The following is a 22,328-nucleotide window of genomic DNA, read 5'->3' as shown; positions in this document are numbered from 1 at the left end:
ACCTAAGGGACCTGAATGGTGGTTTGCGAATCTGGTAACCACAACAATATATATATATATATATATATATGTATATATATATATATATATATATATATATATATATATATATATATATATATATATATATATATATATGTGTATATATATGTGTATATATATATATATATATATATATATATATATATATATATATATATATATATATATATATATATATATATGCCATTATGCAGTGCAATCAGACAAGGCTACCATTCCAGCCAGCTGGTTTTCCTGAATTCACAAATGCAGCCATCACCACTGATAACAGTCCCTTGTTATAGTCCAACAAATCTCCACTGCTGAAGTCAGTCTTACTACCCACCCAGGGAAATGTTACGATGATTGCTACTAGGGAAACTGCATCATTGAAGTTATTTATGGCTTGGCTTTCAGAAGAATCCAAAATTGGAAAGCTTGTCAATCAGCACCCACAACCAAGTGAATAATAAGACAGGATTTTTTTTTTTTTAACTTTGGTAGTAGATTGAAAAGTGCATCAGCACAATGAATTATTCTGTTCGCCAGGTGTGCAAAGGTGTCTCGCCAACTGAGCCTTGCGTATTACGAAACTCCGTGTTTTGCGATGCGTTCCTGAAAATTGCAAACTTCTTGCGAGCCTCAATGAATAGCAGTGTTCCACAAAAGACGTCATCCTGTGAATATTTCACATGAACATCGCCTCACCAGCATGACATTAAATATTTAAAAGTGAAAACAACAGTATTTTCGATTTATATGAATGTCTTGCGTAAGTATGAGACTGGTCAATTTCATCAAGGATGTGAAGACCATTGTAGACGGAGGTTTCACAGCCTTGACTACAAATACGGTCACGACCAAAAATGTCGATCAACATTTTCACGGTTCAGCCATGAAACCACACGACCACGACGTCCCTGGCTGTGGGCCGGTTTTCAGACAAAACAAGATGGCAGTGCTCGTATATTATGTCCTGCCACTCACACTTTAATGAGGAAACAACGTTGTTACATTCACTGTAGAAGACAGGTTGTGTGAAGGAGATGCAATCGTCTTCAAAGCAGGGTACTTTAAATATAATGAAACAAACACCTTTGGCTGATCAATAATCTCAAACAATGTTGCAGAAACACCAATGGAACTTTTTCTACCTTGTTGTGAAATCACACCATTTTCACTCCACGGTTAAGGAAGGTCAAAGCTCCCAGAATAAAAAGCATTCACATGACCGTACTTGTGGTCAGGGCTGCGACCACGTGCTCTCTGAAGCAAATTTAAATGTTTTTGCGATTAAATATCTTCTATAAATGAATGTCGTGTATGTTTGTCGTACTTTTTGTATCTATTAATTACATACGTCGATTCATTAATTACACACCATTGGAATGTCCTTTTTGACCCTTGAGACTTCTTATTCGTCTTACATATGGCAGCTTGGCTGCCAGGTAGCTCTCATTTAATTGAGGCACGACGATACAGCTGATGCTATGTCCCATACCAGCACACGAGTACACATTTCACTTTTCTCAGAAGGATAGCAGGCTGAGTCAACCCCACCTGGTGTTAATTCAGTGGCCAACAGGGAAATCAGGACCTCAGATGCAGGACCCTAGGACCCCAAGCCAACCACCCTGACCACTAAGCCAACACCAGGCTGAACCCTTGAGACTACTGAGACACCTTTCGACCTTTATAGACGCTTTAAGACCCTGATGACCCAAAAGACCCAGAAAACCCAAAAGACCCAGAGGACCCAAAAGACTCAAAAGTTCCTGAGGACCCAAAAGATCCACAATACCCCTAAGACCCTGTAGACCTTTTAAGACTCCACTATAAATGGATGACGTGTGTGTGTGTGTGTGTGTGTGTGTGTGTGTGTGTGTGTGTGTGTGTGTGTGTGTGTGTGTGTGTGTGTGTGTGTGTGTGTGTGTGTGTGTGTGTGTGTGTGTGTGTGTGTGTGTGTGTGTGTGTGTGTGTGTGTGTGTGTGTGTGTGTGTGCGCGCGCTTGTGTGTGTGTGTATATATGTCGTGTTTTTTTGTGGAGTTCTACTGGAACATTCTGATGTGGAATGTGATACACCAAAATGATCTTTATGACCTCCTGAGTTGATCAGGCTAATTAACTACCAAAATCCATTAGAATTCCAATGTTTTAAATGCACGCCTTATTAAAATATATAAAGCAACTTAATTCGTCCTTCTACCACAGCATGGCATTATAATGCCACATAATACAAAATAAACAATAAAAAGAACAATCAGAGATTGCAGATCCTCACCAGAACTTGTTTTGAGTGGTGCATTTTGTGTGGCATGTGTGTACTGGTGTGTTATGTCATTCATAAGAGACATAATTAGAATTGCCACTTTATAAGTGCTGGCACTGATGATCGGGTACCAAGACGTTCCGCTTTGATTCAACCCCGTTTTGATTGGACATCTGACCCATGATATTTTTCATGATTATTCAATTGAATTTAGAATGGGATTAAAATCAATTTAATTAAAATCAAATTGAAGACCAAATCGGCAAAGTCCTGTATTAGGAGTCATCAGAAAGAACCCAAACAAGCAAAAAACAAAGATGAAGTCATCAGAAGGAACCTGGATAGGATTTGCAATTTCAGCTGCTACTCCTCTACCCTCAAATCCATCCAGGCACAGCCAAGTGAGCCTTATTCAAAAAAATAAAAAATAAAATAACAAAAAGAACCCATATCAAGAATTAAATAATTCTGGCTGCCAGACCATGCATCTGATCTAGTTGAAATTTAAAACGTGTATTCCCCATAACTACTAGATCATAAATGTAACGTTTCACATCAACTGATAAGGAGGTTCCAGCAAAAACATTATTTAAAATTTTTCTTCAAACCAATCGGGCTGCCAAACCATGTGACATATCAATTATTCCTTAACAAACTTGTACGTCCATGTAATGGCTTGGAGAACATTTGTGTGAAGTTTTCCCTCGATCTGTCCAGCCGTTCTGGAGAAGATTTTTGTAGGTTTTAGGATAAATACAATATGGCGACCAAATCATGTGACCCATGACGTACTAAAATATCAAGCTCATTTCCCATGAGGAGTACTTGCCATGTGCCAAGTTTAAATTTTTTCCTTGGTGCGGTTAAAGAGATAGAGGTTCAAATTTTTCCCATTTTTCCAATATCGCTGCCACACCACGTGAGCTATGACGTCATAATTATAATTAAAACATTCTACTTTAGTAGTCGCACCAATGGTGAAAATTTCGTCTCAATCTGACAAGCAGTTGCGGAGAAAAACACAAAAGTTCTGTGCTGACAAATAAACAGACAAATGAAAAACCGTGCTTAAGGCCCGGTCACACCTTGACGTTTTAGCCAGCGATGGCAACGTATTAAAATTTATGTAAAACGCTGGCTTACGTTGAACTTTTGATGTTTTTTTTAAAGATTCGGACGTATTCATAACGACTTGGTCTTATGTATAACGCATTGGTAACGGACACAGAACGTTTCGTTGTGTTATAGATAACTTATACCAACGAATGCTGAACCTGTTGTCCACCTACACAACCAATGCCCAACGATAGTCTAACTTAGGCATAGCGCATTGCACGCATCGCTGACGATGTCGTGACGTAGCCTATTAAAAGGCTGACACACAACGATTCGAATCATAAATGCTGTAGAAATGGAAGTAGTCCAAGAGCATTAGGGTTTAACCTGGACATTTTTGGTAACAAGCTGATTTTTTTCAGGAAAGGTCCAGGAATGTGTGTGAAATAACATACTAAAAGTCCTCATGAATCCTCCTTGAGCGTTTTCCGCAATCCAAGATGGCGTCCAAAATGGCCGCCATTTCATGTTTTTCTCTTAACTTTGCAAGTAGGTTTCCCCAAAACGCACTTTAGATGTCTAAATATATGTTTTGAAGTACAAGGAACTCAATAGAATACATTATAAGAGATGTAGAAGCACACACGTGCCAATGCCATCACATGATTGCCATCACATGATTCTGCAATTTCTATAACACATCACAATCACAGTACTCTATAGCATGTTTACATATTGATACCTGTGAAGTTAAATTACGGATGAATCAACTCATTGTGGGGTGCCAGAATGTCTGGTAGGAATTGTATTGGGCAGAGAAAATCTCGCAAGGAAACCCGAGAGGAAAATGATGATGATAGTGGCTACTCCACAGAAATTCACTGCCATGTAATATGTGATTTGAAGACTTAACTTATTTTGTTATCCCTAGATGTGCACTGCACTTGTACTGTCGCAGCCTGGTAATATATTTTATCTCCTATGACAACCAGGGATGACATCTCATAGCACTTTGTATCCAATGGAAAAGGCACTTTAAAATGTCTGCTATTATTAATAATGAATGTATACTAGCATATCACAATATAGGAATGACATGACACACACAAAAAAGGAACCTTTTATACAAATACAGCATACATGTACCAATAGGAAGGAGTGTCATACACTCTCTGATTTCTATCATACTATAATTCTTTTCATCTGCATGAAACAAATAAAATGATTCAATACAATGTTTTAGGTGTAACGATAGACTACTCCACAGAAATTCCCTGTCAAGTGATATTACACAGTACTGTGTAGTACATGCATGAAGACACAAATTTTGATCATGCATTTAGTCTGGGTACCAAAAATAATAGTTTTACTTCCTTAATGATAACGGAATGTTTCAAATAGAACTCACCTCATGGTAGACATTAACTGCATATTGTTGGTAAAAAAAGGTTAGCACCAAGTTTTCAATTTCCGAGCTTTAGCTGACGAAAATGGACCATATGGCAAATTTATGTCGCCCTGTCTGTTTAGCATCAAACTGATGGTACAATGTTTCCCTCGTAATGTCATAAGCAATTAAGGGCACACTTCTAGACTTTAACATTCAAATTGATTTGAATACTGTATGCACAGCAACCACATTTATAATTGAAATGTTTGTTGAATATTTTCAGGATGAAATATCACAGTTAATTAATTAATGATAAATATTTAAACAATTTTGAGATAAAATTGTTAATGACGGCCATTTTGGACACCATTTTGGATTTTTGGAAGAGCTCAAACAGTTTTATTGGTACTTGCGTGCTTCAACATCTCTTAAAATGTATTCTATCGAGTTCCTTATACTTCAAAACATATATTTAGACATTTAAAGTGTGTTTTGGGGAAACCTACTTGCAAATATATGAGAAAAACATGAAATGGAGGCCATTTTGGACGCCATTTTGGACTTTGGAAGAACTCAAGAGGTCTTATTGGTACTTGCGTGCTTCAGCATCTCTTAAGATGTATTCTAATGAGTTCCTCATACTTCAAAACATATATGTAGACATTTAAAGTGTGTTTTGGGGAAACCTGCTTGCAAAGTTATGAGAAAAACAGAAGAGGCGGCCATTTTGTACGCCATCTTGGATTGCGGAAAACGCTCAAGGAGGATTTATGAGGACTTTTAGTATGTTATTCTAGACATATTCCTGGACCTATCCTAAATAAATCAGCTTGTTACCAAAAATGTCCAGGTTAGGGCCTATTTTGACCTAATGCTCTTGGACTAAAGTGTCAACATCGCGGTCACACCTTGGCGATCTTGCCAGCGTATGCCGACCTAAGAAAAATGTGTCTAAAACGTTGGGGCACGTCAAATACGGTATGAGTAAGTTTGGTATACGTGAGTAGAACGATAAAGTACGCTATCATACGTCGTAGTAAGTAGAGTACGTCAAGAAATTTTAAACATGTTCAAAATTTTACGACGTACTCGGCGTATGACACACGTTCCGCATGCGATGGGGATAAGTTTTACACACGATATGTGGACGCTTACACACGTCCACAAAGGCTACTTATACCCTACTCATAAGTCGAAACACGTCGTGGTAATGTCTTTTTTACGCGAAACTTATTTCTAACTTATGTTTGACGTGCTTTGAACCAATTCTTTACGTAGTCCCAACACACATCGACGTATGTAGACGTATTCCAATGACGTCTTCCGGTCGACAAAAAAAAATAAATGAACGTGTTTCTAGCTTACAACTGCCATATAAAGACGTGTTCCCAGCGGTTTTGGGAATTGGTATATAAAAATGCTGCTCATAAAAGGGGAACCCAAAAGTGTTTTCGATGTCCATGTCGATGGACATCGATGTCCATGTCAGCAGTAACAGTAACAGTATCAGTATCATTATCAGTATTAGTAGTAGTTTGTTCATGTTTGCAGTAGTAGGTGAGTGTGAGGGGGAGGGTGTGGGTTATGATGGATCCTCCTTGCGCCCGCGTGTCCACGGGTAGGAGACATCTTTTCACCATTGTTCGAAGTTCTTCGCGGCTAATTTTTTATGGGGCTTTTTCAACAATGAGCTATAGCTTGTTTTTACGATTTAGGTCTATTCATAATGGGTTGGACAAATGCACAATGAACTAATAATGTGCATAGAGCGCTTTGATTACTTATAGATACGATATACCAACGAATAATTATCATGAAGCCGGCGTTCACAAACTATGCCCAACGATAGCCTAACTTATCCATATCGTGCGGCAGTTTATCTTTGCCGGTGACGTGGGGTTTGCTATTCATAGGCTGCCACTCAACGATTTAAATGGCTGCATCTCCACTATTGAAAGTAGACGCTTGCGCTCAACAATTGGATTTTTTTTTACACTCAACGACTTTTAAACGGTACCACTCAGCTATTTTCATTACAATTAATGATTTAAATTGCTGTCACTCGCCTTTGTTTTTTGACGCTGGGGTTTGGAAATTTGAAGCGTTTCTTCTGAACGTGTTAAAACGCTCAAACTCGACTATTTTAAATAGACGCTGCCGATGGACAATTGGAATCATAGCTAAGCTAGACATCGAAGTGTGAACATCCTCGTCATGCCGAAGAAAAGTTTGAAGAATGCTGCAAATAAGTGTCCTGGCCGTGGCCGTGGACGCTGACGCAAGGACGATCCATTATACCGGCGTCTTTCAGCCTATGAGTAACTTAAAAGTAACGTCTGTCGATGTGTGGAAACGATCGCGTAACGTGCCAACAACACGTTAATCATAGGTTAGAAATAAGTTTCGGGTACATTAAACATTACCTCGGCGTGTCTCAACTTATGATTAACTTACAAGTAGCATGTGTTGACGTCTGTCAACGATCGCAGACCGTGCATACAACTTGTGGCCAGCGTAGCGGAACGTGTGAGTCATACGCCGGCATACGTCGTGAAATTTCAAGCATGAAAAAATTTGAGGACAACCGAAAAGTACGTTTAAAGTCAGCGTACAACGACGTATGGCAGTGTTTTTCAGCGTGCTCTCAATGTTATCAAAACTTACCCATAACGTATTCAACGTGTGCCAGCGTTTTAGAAAAAAAATTCAAAAATCGGCATACGTTGGCTAAAACGTCAAGGTGTGACCGGGCCTTTAGCAAGACACTTGGCGAATTAGTTGACCTTTCCGTGTGGTGGTCCAATCTGTAATGTCATGGAATGTGTGGTGTTTATTTGTTCGTACATTAATAAAATGACGCGACGTCACAAATAACAATTATCAGGTGCACGTTGTCATGGTAACGGCAGCAGATTGAAAATTTTCACAACTCATTTAAAGCCACCATGTGACATTCAACAACTTATCATCGGTGCTTGTTGCCTTCATTCTGATCGTAGAAAATATTTGAAAATACCGAGGAACATTGCTTTTCAACCAGCTTTACGATCCCATTATCAGGTTTGAAATATGTTGTAAAACAAAAATATGTATATTTTATATGTGTGTTTTTCCTGTTTTGGGTGACCCTGACCTTGACCTTAGGTCAATTTTGATCAAACTTTGTACACCTGTTAATATTACATGCATAAATAGACAGTATAAGTTTCAATATAATAAATGCAAAACTGTTTGAGAAATAGCCATGTGTAATTCACAAAATTCCTCATTGGTTTATAATGGGCGATAATATAAAGTGATGCAGAATCCAGATCCTGATCTTGAACATCACCAAAAGTCAAATATCTTTTTGCACTGTGGATTTCTATCAGCTGTTAAAATTTCATCCAAATCGGTTAAGAATTGTGACCTGGAGAACGAATAGAATTTTTTTTAAATCACGACAATAGCTAAAAACTTTGACGTCGTACGCTTGCGAAAACTGTGCATAATTTGTACTAACATGCATTTTAAAACATTTAGATATTCCATTGAAGTTTGTTTAGGCGTCAACAGGAAGTCGCTACGACTTCCGGTCACTGAGTTATGTCCAAAAATGTGTTTTCACGTTGTGTGACGTTTAGTCTGATTTAAGACGGGGTTTGGACGCGGACCGTCTCAGGTGGATTGCCTATCAGGTGTAAAAAATTTAAGAACGATTGGTCCAGCCGTTTGGGCTGTAGACGACCGGACAAACAAACAAACCAACAGACGGAACAGACCAACATACTTGACAAAATCGAAGATTTCTCCAAGTAACAAACAAATAGACAAACAGACAAATTAACAGACAAACAAACAGAGAAACATACAGGCCCAAATGCAATTCCCTCTCCTTCGGCGAGGGTAATAACAAAACCAATGATAACATTGTAACAAAGCATATATTAATTAATACGAATAAAATTTACAACAATAATAATAATAAAAACGAACATATAATCCCCACACTGGCCCCAATACAAGCACATCTGGGCTTTGTGAAAGGCTAGCTAATGCTCAAGCAGTACAGCAGGCAGGTATGCAACAAAGCAATGAAGACCAATGAAAATTTGGTCCATCAGACCAACGGGCCCACTAGTATTAAAAATAATGTTCCTTCAAGGGAAACAGCTTACAGGAAGTAGTCCCAGGTGACAGGTTTTTATCATCTGAAAGTTGACAACGGTAAGCTGACCACCGTAAAGTATAAAAACTGATGTTTTCAGCATTGTTTCCTTCATCAGAGCAACAAGGCGAACTACTACCCAACGATGCAGTACTCTTACTGCTTCCAGTACTCCAGGAGACTTGAAATACCTCTATTTCTAACTGCAATCTATTAAATGAATGCCAGTAACAATGATGATTTTTGAACGAGGCTAACTTCTCCTGTTTGATTTATCCAGAAAGAGTATCATAAAATATATAGAGGTCATCTATTTGTTACGTATGCATGAGAGAGAAGGAAACATTCGGCTATACAGGTATTTAGGCCTACATACATAATAAATAGTTGGTCCCTTATCCCCATACAACGCAGATTGTGTCATAAGAGTTCCTGCTAACTATTATCAGTGTCTTCTCATCATTAGCAACCTGTATTCTGCCTGTGATGTTATGATGACCGCTTTTTCCAGTCCTAGCTGATATTTCCTAGTGTGATTGACAAGATGGTCGGTTAAGTCCTGACAAGCTTTGAATCATGCCAGTCTGTGATCACATGCCACATCTGTCTCACAATGTCACAAAGCGTATATTCATCTCACTCCCTCTCCAATAATGTTGAACAGTACTTATTTTATTGCTGGCAAACAGACATTGCATTTAAAGAGATAGTTTTTGAAGATGTTACCTAAATATATATCCTTTGATGTTGGTGCATGTTTAATTGGGGGTAACCGAGAGGGATATACAAAGAACAGTTGTGGATACAGAATCAGATACCTTCTTGGTATCATCCAGGAAATCATTGTTGGCACATATAAGCTCCAGTGCAGTGGCTTGTATAATTATTTTGAATTCATTGGAGGTTTAAACCAAGACCAACGGCATCCCAGTAAATGATGCTACCCGCAGCCAGGTGCTGCATACAAAAGAAGAAGAATAACCAAGACTTTATAACTATTGCATGTTACTACAGAACCCTGAAACCAACTTTGTCCAATTTTGTACTGTTAGACATCCCAGAATGCCTGCATACTCCATGGGAGATTGCCAATAATACCCCTATCAATAAGAAGGGATAAAAATGGATCCACTTAACTATAGACTAGTAAGCCTTCTTCCATCCATTCGTAAAGATAGGGAATCTATATTTGCTGTGGATATGAAGTCCTACGTCTTCTGGATATGAAGTCTGACCTCTTCTTCAACAGTATCATCACTGACCATCACCTTGCTGGCTTCCATCCATTCTGCTCCAGATATCATCTCCGAACAATGGATGGTGGCTCTAAACTTTCATATTTTGTTGAGAGCGTTGTGATATGTCCAGTTGAGAGAGCTGGACATATCTTGAGCTTTTGACACTGTCTGGCATCCCAGCCAGTGTCCTTGCCAAAATATCTTCCTGTGGCATCCAAGGTTGTCTCCATTCCTGGCTATCCAGTTTCCATTATGCATGCAAGCAACATGTAATGCTTGAAGGAACCATCTCCATTGCCTTTCAAGAGGAGGCGAGTGAACCTCATGTTAGGGTGCACATTTTCATGGTTCCTGTATTTCTGAACCCTGAAATTTTAGTCAGTTTAAGAAGTTATCGCCGGTACCCTGAATAGGTTCTGGTAGAACAGTTGTACACCCCAAGGACAGGCTAGTAACAACTAAATACCTCTCAGCAGATCTTGAGAAGATCAGAAATTGGTCCAATACCTGGAATATGTCATTAAACATAGACAAATGTGGCATTTATCCTCACTATCTTTTGGAAGGACCAACAAGGCAACCACCTATCAACTTCTGTGATCAACCACTGCAGAAGTCTGTGTTTTACCACCAGGCATGGTCTGTCTTGGACAGTAAATATTTCCAAGCTAGCCTCCAAAACTATCCTCTAGGCATCCTCTTCCAAGCAAAGTCTATCCTCACTCAGTACCTCTGATCTCACAGCTTATTAAGGAATTTGTACATTGTAGAGTAAGCACTTACTAGCTTACAAGATGTGACTACCCTCCTCCCCTGTATAGGCAATGATCCAAGCACACGACCTTTGTGTGTCTGCAAACAATCTTCAGAGAGACTTTCAATAAACTGGAATCAGATGCATTTCACAAAACTTTAGAACTATTTCATTTATATAGGATCATCCCATGATATTCTAAAAATACAGAATTAGTTCATAATGCACTTATCACCTCCATCACCGAAGGTGAACGGAAGTTGTGTTTTCACCCCTGTTTGTATGTCTGTCTGTTTGTCTGTATCTCTGTGAGCAGAATATCTCAAAAAGTTAGACGGATTCGACGAAACTTGGTGGACATGCTAGATTAGATGTGTGACAAGGTCGAATTGATTAGATTTTGGTGAAGATCTGAATCTGGATCAGGATACTGGAATTTTTTAATTTCTAAGTGATTCTTCACCATTGAGAGATGGGGTCAAAAACGATATATAGCATGATATTTCAAAAACTTGTGGACAAGTTATGACACAACTTGTTGGACGAGTTGGGTAGGTGAGAAGAACAAGCCGATTCGATTTTGGTTCAGGTCAAGATCCAGATCTGGGCTATCAGTGAATACGAAAGGTAAATTGTTCAGCCTTGGCGGAGGTATGCGCTCCACCGAGTGCCGTTCCAGTTTTTTTTTAATTGAAGTCAATGGACTGTCAGTTAGTTATGCTTCAGTCACATTTGGCTCGGCAGCTGTAGGGTCTAAAAAATATACGGCCACTAGCAATTATAGGGCGGCCGCAGTATTTCCACGGTCACACAATATAGCAGTCACATATGTTTTTATTTTTCGGGTAGCCGCACAAGGTATTTAGAAATTGTGGAGACCGAAAACGTGGGGGTGCCGTACGGTCTTTAATTTGATGGCGCACGGTGACCTTAGGGCGTCCCTGCGGCGGCCATATCATTTTCAAGGTAGCCTCAAGGTGCCTGCAAGGCGACCGCAGAGGGCCCTATTGTCAAACGTGGAAATAGTGCGGCCACCGTAATTTTTTGGGGGTTGGCAAAATTCATTTTTCATTGATAAGAGCCTATGGCAGCCGCACAAATAACGCAAGCCCACCGTACGCCCTACGTAGGTCGATGTGGAACACATCTACGTCATGGCTACGGCTTGTCAAATTGCTACGGCCAACCTAGAAATGAAAAAAGTTATAACTCCGCGCTTTAATTCCACGTAGACCCCTACGGCCTGTAAAAGATAGCCATACGGCGTAGGGCCACCCTGAGGCCACCTCAGAAACTCTGCGGCCGCCACACGTTTCTGTCAATTCAGGGGGGGGGTATGGCTGCCGTATCCTAGCCGTTGAGCAAATGTGACTCGTGCTTTAATAAACAATTACACACTACTTTATCTGTAGCACAGATGAGTCTGAAAGCAGTTAATTGGATGAATAAAATAGAATGGAGATGAGACATCAAAAAGAAAATACCTTGAAATGTCAGTAATAAAAGGATTCAGACTTAAAGCACCAGTATAAAAAAAAGAAGATGAAAAAAAAGAGATAAATGAGGGGAATTGTTCAGACAAAGTACACTTTGATTCGAGAGAGCCAGGAAGTATCAAACAATAAATACAGGAAGAGATGCAACACCTGGAAACGATGGGGGAAAAAAATCTGACATGCTGTCAAATGTCAGCAAAAACAGAGGCCTCCTGTCTCAAAATCTTGTCACGAGATGTCAATAATGTCATAAGCTTTACACGCCGCAGTATCAAGGAAATCAATGTGGAATGTCAGAAATGAAAGAAAAAATTTCCAAGGAATATCAAACTCCATGAAACTGCAAGTGAAAGTTTCTGGTGCCGTAAATATGCTGAGGAGTGTTGAGCAGCGAATTGGCAAAATGAAGAATGCCCGGTCAGCATCTGGCTTTGGACCCCGGTTTGGAGACGTGGTCAGTTGAAGACAGGATATGGTTGATGTTATACCAGGAAGCTTCAGTGGAAGACATTTTGCCAAGGATAGATTATAAAATTCAGTGTTAATGTTTGTCAGAGGTTTTGGCTTCCACCCACTTGAATTATTTTTCTTTGTGGCCACCATTTCAAAGCACTGTAGTTATAATGTGGTACTCTTAATAATGCGGGTTCTTTACAAGGAACTTAAATTCAGGAGGACGCCATTTATAGACCCCAAAAGCCTGCGCAATAGTTGCTAACCGATGGCTGTATGTCCACGCTCTATCTTTTTTAAATGCTGAACATCAATCAAGGAAGCAGCACATCCCATTTTTAAAGTCCTTGGTATGACAGCCACGTTTCGAATGGAGCCACTGACCTCCCAGACTCAAGAACGGACTAACCAGTGAGTCTGGTTTAAGGTTGATTCTGATTTTCCCTGGGGGTTCCTGTGACTCTCACTCGTTCCACGTTTTTTTTTGTTTTTTTTCATATACATGGTCAAAGCTCATGGAAGAGCCGGGACACAGAACAGATCAGGACACAACATAACAAAGGGACCAACGAGAGAAAGGAGAAACGTTAATAGCAGGGAGGTAGAAGAAGGTAGATGGAGACGGACAAACAAGGGATGCAGACAACGATGAGGGGTATGGGAGAACGCAAGGGGTCGACAAGATGGATACAGAAACAAAATTTTGGGAGAGGAGATGACAGAGAAGTCGAGACATCGAATGGTGTAATTTGTTTTGAATCCCTAAATCTACTACTCCATGAAAATCAGCTTCCAAGATATATTTATTCATTTCTCACACACTGCGTGCAAACTCCCTGTCGCTGCAGGAAGCTGCCTGCCCTGGGAAAGCAAAATTATTAATTGATAGCAGTGTGGCTTTTCTTTACAAGGGAAAGATGTGAGGTGTGAGAAGAAGGCAGTGATGGTGATAAACTATAAACATTCCATGTAAGAGTCACCTGCGAACAGTTGTCGCACTCACGATTGGAACGTGAAAGATCATATCATTAACCAGTAACAACATGCGAGTGAATAGAACAAGACATAAAAGAGGCAAATGAAGCAAAGTTTTGCAAAATAATAAAGTGCACTCGCCTTAAGTGTGTGGTGGTCAATTAAAGGGGCACACCATGTAAATTTGAAGGCCAGTCAAAATATACATTATGTTTTCAAACGGGCTCCTTTACTTTAACCCGCCTACCAATCCATTACTTGGCTCTCTGTTGCATTTGTCTGCCTTGCAGAACATCACATGAATAAAAGATGAACCCTTTTCTCAGCACCCTGTTTATATGAAAATTCAGAGTAAATAATTCAGCTTGCCCAAAATGATTGAGGCTGGTTATGAAGTTTTTTTTTTTTCCCCTGCTACAGCAAACAGCCTAATATTCTTGCATTCATAACACTGTGATGGACAAATATTTTAAGAGCTGCTCAGGCAGAATGAAATGCATTTGGAATGAGAAATGGTGGAACTGTCTAAATTATTCAAGAAGGACGTGTATGTGCCATCAGAGAGGTCAGAACTGCACAAGTATACTTTGTCAGATAAAGAATAGTGGAATAGGGGGCGAAACATAATAATACCTGCCTGCACCTCTCCGTAATGCTTGCAAAGGCAAACAACATTTGTACAAATAATTTCCCAAATGACCTGATGCCAATTTCTTTGTGATTCTCCCACTTTTTAAGCACACTCCACACACCATACCTCATTTCCACCACCACCACCACCACCACTACCACCACCATCATCATCCACCCGTCTCCCCCTGCTTGTGACCTCCCACTCACCCTCTTTATTTCAGTTCCCATCTGTGGAACCAATTTACTCATTCTCTTCAATCTCATTCTTCCCTACAGGTCTTCAAAATACCTAGCTTATCACCACCATCTCAAATCATCCCCAATCCAAAACCATGATCTTTTATATCCCTGTTAACTCTCCCCAAGCACACCTCATTCCAAATTTCTAGTTTTTTCCTTCCGAGGAGTTTGCTTCTGTATCCATCTTGTCCACTCCATATGGCCTCTCCTTGCTCTCATTCTTCACTACATCCCTTATATCTCCAAGTCTTCCTCTATGTTGTCCCTCAACCCTGCTGTTGGAGTGTTTTCTCTCTCTCTCTCTCTCTCTCTCTCTCTCTCTCTCTCTCTCTCTCTCTCTCTCTCTCTCTCTCTCTCTCTCTCTCTCTCTCTCTCTCTCCCTCTCTCCCTCTCTCCCTCTCTCCCTCTCTCCCTCTCTCCCTCTCTCCCTCTCTCCCTCTCTCCCTCTCTCCCTCTCTCCCTCTCTCCCTCTCTCCCTCTCTCCCTCTCTCCCTCTCTCCCTCTCTCTCTCTCTCTCCCTCTCTCCCTCTCTCCCTCTCTCCCTCTCTCCCTCTCTCCCTCTCTCTCTCTCTCTCTCCCTCTCTCCCTCTCTCCCTCTCTCCCTCTCTCCCTCTCTCCCTCTCTCCCTCTCTCCCTCTCTCCCTCTCTCCCTCTCTCCCTCTCTCCCTCTCTCCCTCTCTCCCTCTCTCCCTCTCTCTCTCTCTCTCTCTCTCTCTCCCCTGTTCCTATTGTTGTGTTACGTCCTGATACATTTTGTGTTCTCGCTCCTCCATGAGCCTTGACTTTGTATAGAATGAAATAAAAAAAAAAGTTACATGCCTAATCACGCTTAAATTATTCTTCCCTTTCCTCAATGTTCTCATTTTGTGAAATCTTTTATCTATCTAATATATAGTTTGGCTTGTCTGTTTGTCCTTTATGCAAGCGTAAACCATTTGACCTAGAGCTACCAAATTTGTCACGGCAACCTCTTATGGGAAGAAGAATGGGAACACAGAGTCAATCAGCCTGTTTGTCTGTTTGTCTGTCCTTCATGCAAGTGCAAACCATTTGACTGAGAGCTACCAATAAAACCATTTGACTTAGAGCTACCAAGAAAGGAGTGTGTAGCACACATGATCTGCAACAACACTGCATTTGACTGTACCTGCAACATGAACAGGGCACGGTAATTTGGTCACGGGAAACTTGGTCAAGGTAAAACGGTCACAAGGTAATTTGGTCACGGTAAAACGGTCACAAGGTAATTTGGTCACGGTAATTCGGTCACAGTAATTCGGTCACAAAGTAATTTGTTCACGGTATTATTATTATTATTTATTATTCACTGCATTTAAGGCCAGTAAGGCCCAAGAGCAGTAATAAACATTTTCATTTCATGGCCGGCGAATATTGTTGGCTTAATGACGTATTGACCAAGTTTACTGACTACTATAATGGAATCGATTCTGTCTCTCTCAACTTTAAAATTCCGATTCCATTATAGTCGTCAGTAAACTTGGTCAATACGTCATTATGCCAACAATATTCGCCGGCCATGAAATTAAAATGTTTTTTACTGCTCTTGGGCCTTACTGGCCTTAAATGTAGTGAATAATAATAAATAATAATAATACCGTGACCGAATTACCTTGTGACCGAATTACCTTGTGACCGTTTTAGCATGACCAAATTACCTTGTGACCGTTTTACCGTGACCAAGTTTCCCGTGACCAAATTTCCTGTGACCAAATTACCTACATTCACATGAACAAGTGTTCGATTTGGCACAATTCCAGATTTTGGTGCATTTTTTTGCGGATTTTGGTGCGGATCCAAGATGGCCGATTGGGGCGGTCGTCTGTCCGGCTGGCTGGGCGTCAACATTTATGGCGTCAACATTTATAGCTGTGAGTGCGATAACTCGTAAACTGTTTGCCATATCGATTTGAAATTTGGGTCACACATGTACCACCTGAAAAGGAATAACCCTATTGATTTTGAGCGTGGCCAGATCCAATATGGCCGACTGGGGTGGCCATCTTGAAAAAATTTTTTTCGCCATATCGATTTGCAATTTGGGTCACACATGTACCACCTGAAGAGGAAGAACCCTATTGATTTTGGGCGTGGCCAGATCCAAGATGGCCGACTGGGGCGGTCGTCCGGCTGGCTGGCTGGGCGTCAACATTTATGGCTGTGAGTGCGATAACTCATAAACTGTTTGCCATATCGATTTGAAATTTGGGTCACACATGTACCACCTGAAAAGGAAGAACCCTATTGATTTTGGGCGTGGCCGGATCCAAGATGGCCGACTGGGGCGGCCATGTTGAAAAAAATGTTTTTTGTAATAAATGGAAAATCACTTATTTGATTTCAATTATTTTTCAATGGTGGGCGATTTCCCCATCTCTGATGGTATATTTACAACTTTACCATGCCACCAAAGAAACGGGCAAGTTTGGACAGATCTACATCAGCAGTCAGAAAAAAGGGGGGGTATGCATATTGTGGAGGGGGGTGGTATGGGATGGTGGTGGGGGTGGGTTTGAGATGGTGGGTATTGTTGGGTTATGGTTGAGGGGGTGGGACCCGAAAAGAGTTAGCGTCCTGGGTCAAATCCTCTTCGAGTAGATGGTGATGCATGTATACTTTCTCTCGACTATAAATAGATGGTGGTTCATTTGATTTGTAGTAATTTGTGTTGATAAGTGATAATTATTTTTCTGGTGCTCTTGTGGTTACTGCAAGGCAATGGAAACAGGTGTTTGATTCACCGCTCAAATCACCTGTGTACATGTGCTGAGAGCTGGGTAGAGATGGTGTTACAGTTTTGAGCGACGGCTGTTTCTTCCGCTTAATCGTGGGGGTGGCATCCTCTCTCAATTGTAGAAGATAACCATATGACCAAGCCTTCCCTGCTGTTTCATAACAATGTTCTGTAACATGTTCCGAGCAAAAAAGCGAACATTTTGTTGGCGTCATCCACATTCGGGCATTTCGGACAAACCTTGTCCAATTTCTGGCAAATTCAATATATAAAGGTGTCCTTGAAAAGTGTGTCCTTTTTTTTGGAGTATTCCTCTCTGGAGTGTCCTGTTTTTTTTTTTGGAGTGTTCCTCTCCGGAGTGTCCTATTTTTTTTTGAGTGTACCTCTCCGTAGTGTCTTCTTTTTTCGGAGTGTTCTTCTCTGGAGTGTCCTCTTTTTTTCGGAGTATTCCTCTCCGGAGTGTCTTCTTTTTTTCAGAGTATTCCTCTCCGGAGTGTTCTCCTTTTTTGGAGTTTTCCTCTCCGGAGTGTCCTCTTTTTTTTCGGAGTATCCTTTTATTTTGGAGTGTTCCTCTCCGCCTCTTTTTTCGGAGTTTTCCTCTCCGGAGTGTCCTCTTTTTTGTGATTGTACTCTTTTTCGGAGTGTTTCTCCCTGGAGTGTACTTTTTTTTTTCAGTGTTCCTCTGCAGTGTGTCCTCTTTTATTGGAGTGGTCCTCTCTGGAGTGTGCTCTTTTTTTTTTGGAGTGTTCCTCTTCAGAGTGTCCTCTTTTTCAGAGTGTTCCTCTTCAGAGTGTCCTCTTTTTCAGAGTGTTCCTCTTCAGAGTGTGCTCTTTTTTTGGAGTGTTCCACTTCAGTGTCCTCTTTTTCGGAGTGTTCCTCTTCAATGTGTCCTCTTTTTCGGAGTGTTCCTCTTCAGAGTGTCCTCTTTTTCGGAGTGTTCCTCTTCAGAGTGTTCTCTTTTTTCGGAGTGTGGCCTCTTTTTTTTGGATTGTTTCTCTCTGGAGTGTCCTCTTTTTTGAAGGTTCAAATATGGTCACCTAATTAATATACGACCACCAAGGACGCATCGACTCGGCACTCTTGTTAAAATTGAAACTTATTCGCCGTTTTTTTGAGTTAAATTGTACTGCGATGTAATCCATACACAGTACTGATCTGGTGGTCTCCTTCCATGTGTACTGTCACAGCTAATCCTAATAAAAATAAGATTTCGACTTTTAATCGCAAATTTCCCACTTTATATATCGGAAATCGGAAAAAGACACATCATGTCTATTTTGTCGGGTATCAAGGGATAGATTAGCGTCGAGGTGGCTTGAGCGTTTGGGTTCTCCTTTGAGAGTTCTCAGTACAGGCATTAACACACCTCTTTGATCTTGTTCCTTTGATGTGGGTCACCTCAATAAGTGTCACAGTTTGGAAAGGATTGCACTCACCTTCGAGCTGTCTCGCCTGGGCTTGATTCCCGACCAGCTATAATTTGTTGGATTTGTGCTCCAGAGGCATGGCATTGCATCACAAAGTGTGCTTTCCCTTGGATGGATGTTAAGCTCAGTGTCCCATCTGCTAGCAATGGTTGGTGGACGTTAATTATCCCACGGTGTCTTTCACATCTCCAGTCGAAAGTCAGGTCTGGCCAGACGGTCCGTGAAAGACCAGCTTTAAGGTTTCCCTGGCTGACCCCACAAGGAGATGGAAATAATTGGAGCCATGAAAGTAGTAGTAGTAGTAGTAGTCGTAGTAGTTTAATGTCATGTTTCATTGGGCACAGCCACTTTTAAACACAATCAATTGACTTGCGTTAAGAAGAAAAAAATACTCACAACAAACCAGATCATAAAATGCGGACTTATCCAGACGAAAGGCTATTGCCCACGTTTACGAGGTACATACAGCATATTTGTTTGAATAACGAGCTTACGAGATTACAACCCATGGACAGAACAGTTTTGATGAGCATGAAGGATATTTCATGCAGGTGATGAGTGGCTTCTTCACACCAGAGTAGAAGGAATAGAGCAACAGGTCCTGCAATGACTATAATGATCGAGGTAAAAGGTATGGTATTACCTCGGTGTTGGCAGCAAAAGAACAGTGATTAAGACTTGCCACTGCCTCCATAATGACGTGACAAAGATGGTGCTTCACTCTACAAAAATGCTGTGAACCCCCTTTTCTACAGGCCAACTTAGAAATGCGGGATGAGAGAAATGGAGGATTTTGTCTGTTGGCAGTTGAGGCTGGGCCGTGGATGTGTATTGGCAAAAGAGAGTGTACAAGCTCATGTAACAATAACTTTAGGTTTGTATAAATTGATTCTAGACCAACAGAACTCTTCACCACAAGTTGTTACTCGACTGTATCTGTATGGAGAAGGACTCATGTACTTGTACATGCTTAGGTATTCAAGGAGGAGGAGAATTTGACCCCTTCCTCCTCCCACTCTGTATTCCTTTCTCATAAACGTCTCTTTTCACAATTACCCCCAAACTCCTATCTTCTCTAAATCTTCTTTTCTTTCTCTAAATACTCCTCCCCACACTTCCCAAAACCTCTATTCTCCCTCCACCTCTCTCTCTACCCATTACCATTTGTTTTTCAATTCTCACCCTCTTCTACCCTGCCCTTTGCTAGCAGTGTAACACATGTCATGTCGAGATTGCTCCAAAAGGTCGAGGGAAGCATCTAATCCTGAATGAGTTCCCAAACATGTCATTGGTAGGGCATTAATATCAACTTCACCATTAAAATCGGAAATCCATACCATATCTCTATATGTTATCCATCAATACTCGCACACGACTTGATGCTCGTACAGTGGCCTACGTCGATGGATGATGTATATCTTGTATCAAAGAGGAGATGGAGTGGTGGGGGGGGGGGGGGCTGCGGCGGAGGGTGATCATCCTCATGCTCGTGCTCAGTCAATTGATGCCAAAAACACAATCCAAGACAACATTTCAATCCCACAGATTCCAGGTTTACAAGAAAGCCTGGTGTTGGCGCAGTGGTTAGGGCAGTGGCTTGGGACCCAAAAGGTCCTGAGTTCAAGCCCCGTTGGGACACTGAATTAATATATAAATATAAGTATGTATGTATATTGTATATATGTATGTATGTGTATGTGTATATATATATATATAGTATGTGTGTATATGTATATATATATATATATATATATATATATATATATATATATATATATATATATATATGTATATATATATATATATATATATATATGTGTATGTAGGTGTATATATATGTATATATAAACCAAGTCGAAAACACCAGGGGGTTGACTCAGCCTGTCATCCTTCCGAGGTCGGCGAAATGAGTACCAGTTGTACCGGGCCCGGTGTATGCCCCGGTTAGAATAGGTGTACCATATCCCTGTGTGTCGTAAGAGGCGACCAGGGTTGCGGCAGGAAGGGCATCCGGCGTAAAAACCTATGCCAAATCATTATGCGGACAACAAAACGAATTTCCATACTGGATCGGTCGAGGCCCAGGTTACTAACGACCGCCACCGGTACCGGTGGTCAGCAGGGTACCAGTGGAAATTGTGCTACTGCTGGGCGAAGGAGGAGAAGGAGACGGGGAAGGCGAGTCCGGAGGCAGTGGGAGAGGGGGAAGGGTAGAAGTGTGCAGGTGAGAGTTGGAACTCTGAATGTTGGGACGATGACTGGCGAAGGGCGAGAGTTGGCTGATATAATGGAGAGAAGAAAGGTGGACATACTGTGTGTACAAGAGACCAAGTGGATGGGGAGTAAGGCAAGGAGCATTGGAGGTGGTTTCAAACTGTTCTACCATGGTGTGGATGGGAGGAGAAATGGTGTCGGAGTAATCCTGAAGGAAGATTATGTCAAGAGGGTATTGGAGGTGAGGAGAGTGTCTGACCGAGTGATGAGTGTGAAGTTGGAAATTGAAGGGGTGATGATGAATGTCATCAGTGCATATGCCCCACATATGGGGTGTGAGATGGAGTATAAAGAAGATTTCTGGAGTGAGTTAGATGAAGTGGTGGAGAGTGTATCCAAGGATGAAAGAGTAGTGATTGGAACAGATTTCAATAGGCATGTTGGGGAAGGGAATAAAGAGGATGAGGAGGTGATGGGTAGGTACGGTCTCAACAAGAGAAATGTGAAAGGGCAAATGGTGGTAGAGTTTGCAAAAAGAATGGAAATGGCAGTGGTAAATACGTATTTCAAGAAGAAGGAGGAACACAGGGTGACACACAAGAGTGGAGGAAAGTGCACACAGGTGGATTACATCTAAAGCAGGAGATGCAACCTGAAAGAGATTAGTGACTGTAAGGTGGTGGCAGGGGAGAGTGCAGCTTGACAGCATCGATTGGTGGTCTGTAGGATGATTTTGGAGGTGAGGTTGAGGAAGAGAGTGAGGGCTGAACCAAGGACCAGATGGTGGAAGCTGAAGGCGGAAGACTGTTGCGTGAAATTTAGGGAGGAGGTGAGACAGGCGTTGGATGGTGGTAAAGATGGGTGGGATGATTGGGCAACGACAGCAGAAGTTGTGAGGGAGATAGCTAGGAAGGTACTTGGTGTGACATCTGGACAGAGAAAGGAAGATACGAAGACTTGGTGGTGGAATGAGGAAGTACAGGAAAGTATAAGGAAGAAGGGGTTGGCGAAAAAGAAGTGGGATAGTCAGAGAGATGAAGAAAGTAGGCAGGAGTACAAGGAGTGGCGGCGAAAGGCAAAAAGAGAGGTGGCAAAGGCCAAGGAAAAGGCATATAACGAGCTGTATGAGAAGTTGGATACAAAAGAAGGGGAAAAGGATTTATACCGATTGGCAAGACAGCGGGCCCGAGCTGGGAAGGATGTGCTGCAGGTTAGGGTGATAAAGGACGTAAATGGGAATGTGCTGATGAGCGAGGAGAGTG

General features: G+C 41.3%; 1 protein-coding gene across 2 annotated transcripts in view; it reads left to right on the top strand.

The window, feature by feature from the left end:
• Positions 1–22,328, top strand: part of LOC147015284 (uncharacterized) — a 444,530-nt gene that overhangs the window by 118,802 nt on the left and 303,400 nt on the right. The window contains exon 4 of one of the 2 annotated variants that reach the window (XR_015050271.1): positions 571–1,318. The exons of the other annotated variant lie outside the window; for it this stretch is intronic. The gene's annotated coding sequence lies outside the window, so the exon portion shown is untranslated. Of the gene's footprint in view, positions 1–570; positions 1,319–22,328 lie in introns of those variants that run through there. 2 annotated transcript variants of the gene reach the window in all.

Source organism: Eptatretus burgeri, chromosome 12 (assembly GCF_056783735.1).
Source record: "Eptatretus burgeri isolate ZD-2024b chromosome 12, Ebu_testis_v1, whole genome shotgun sequence".
Lineage (NCBI taxonomy): Eukaryota > Metazoa > Chordata > Myxini > Myxiniformes > Myxinidae > Eptatretus > Eptatretus burgeri.
Note: the sequence above shows the minus strand (reverse complement) of the source record. Positions and strands in the feature narration are given on the sequence as shown.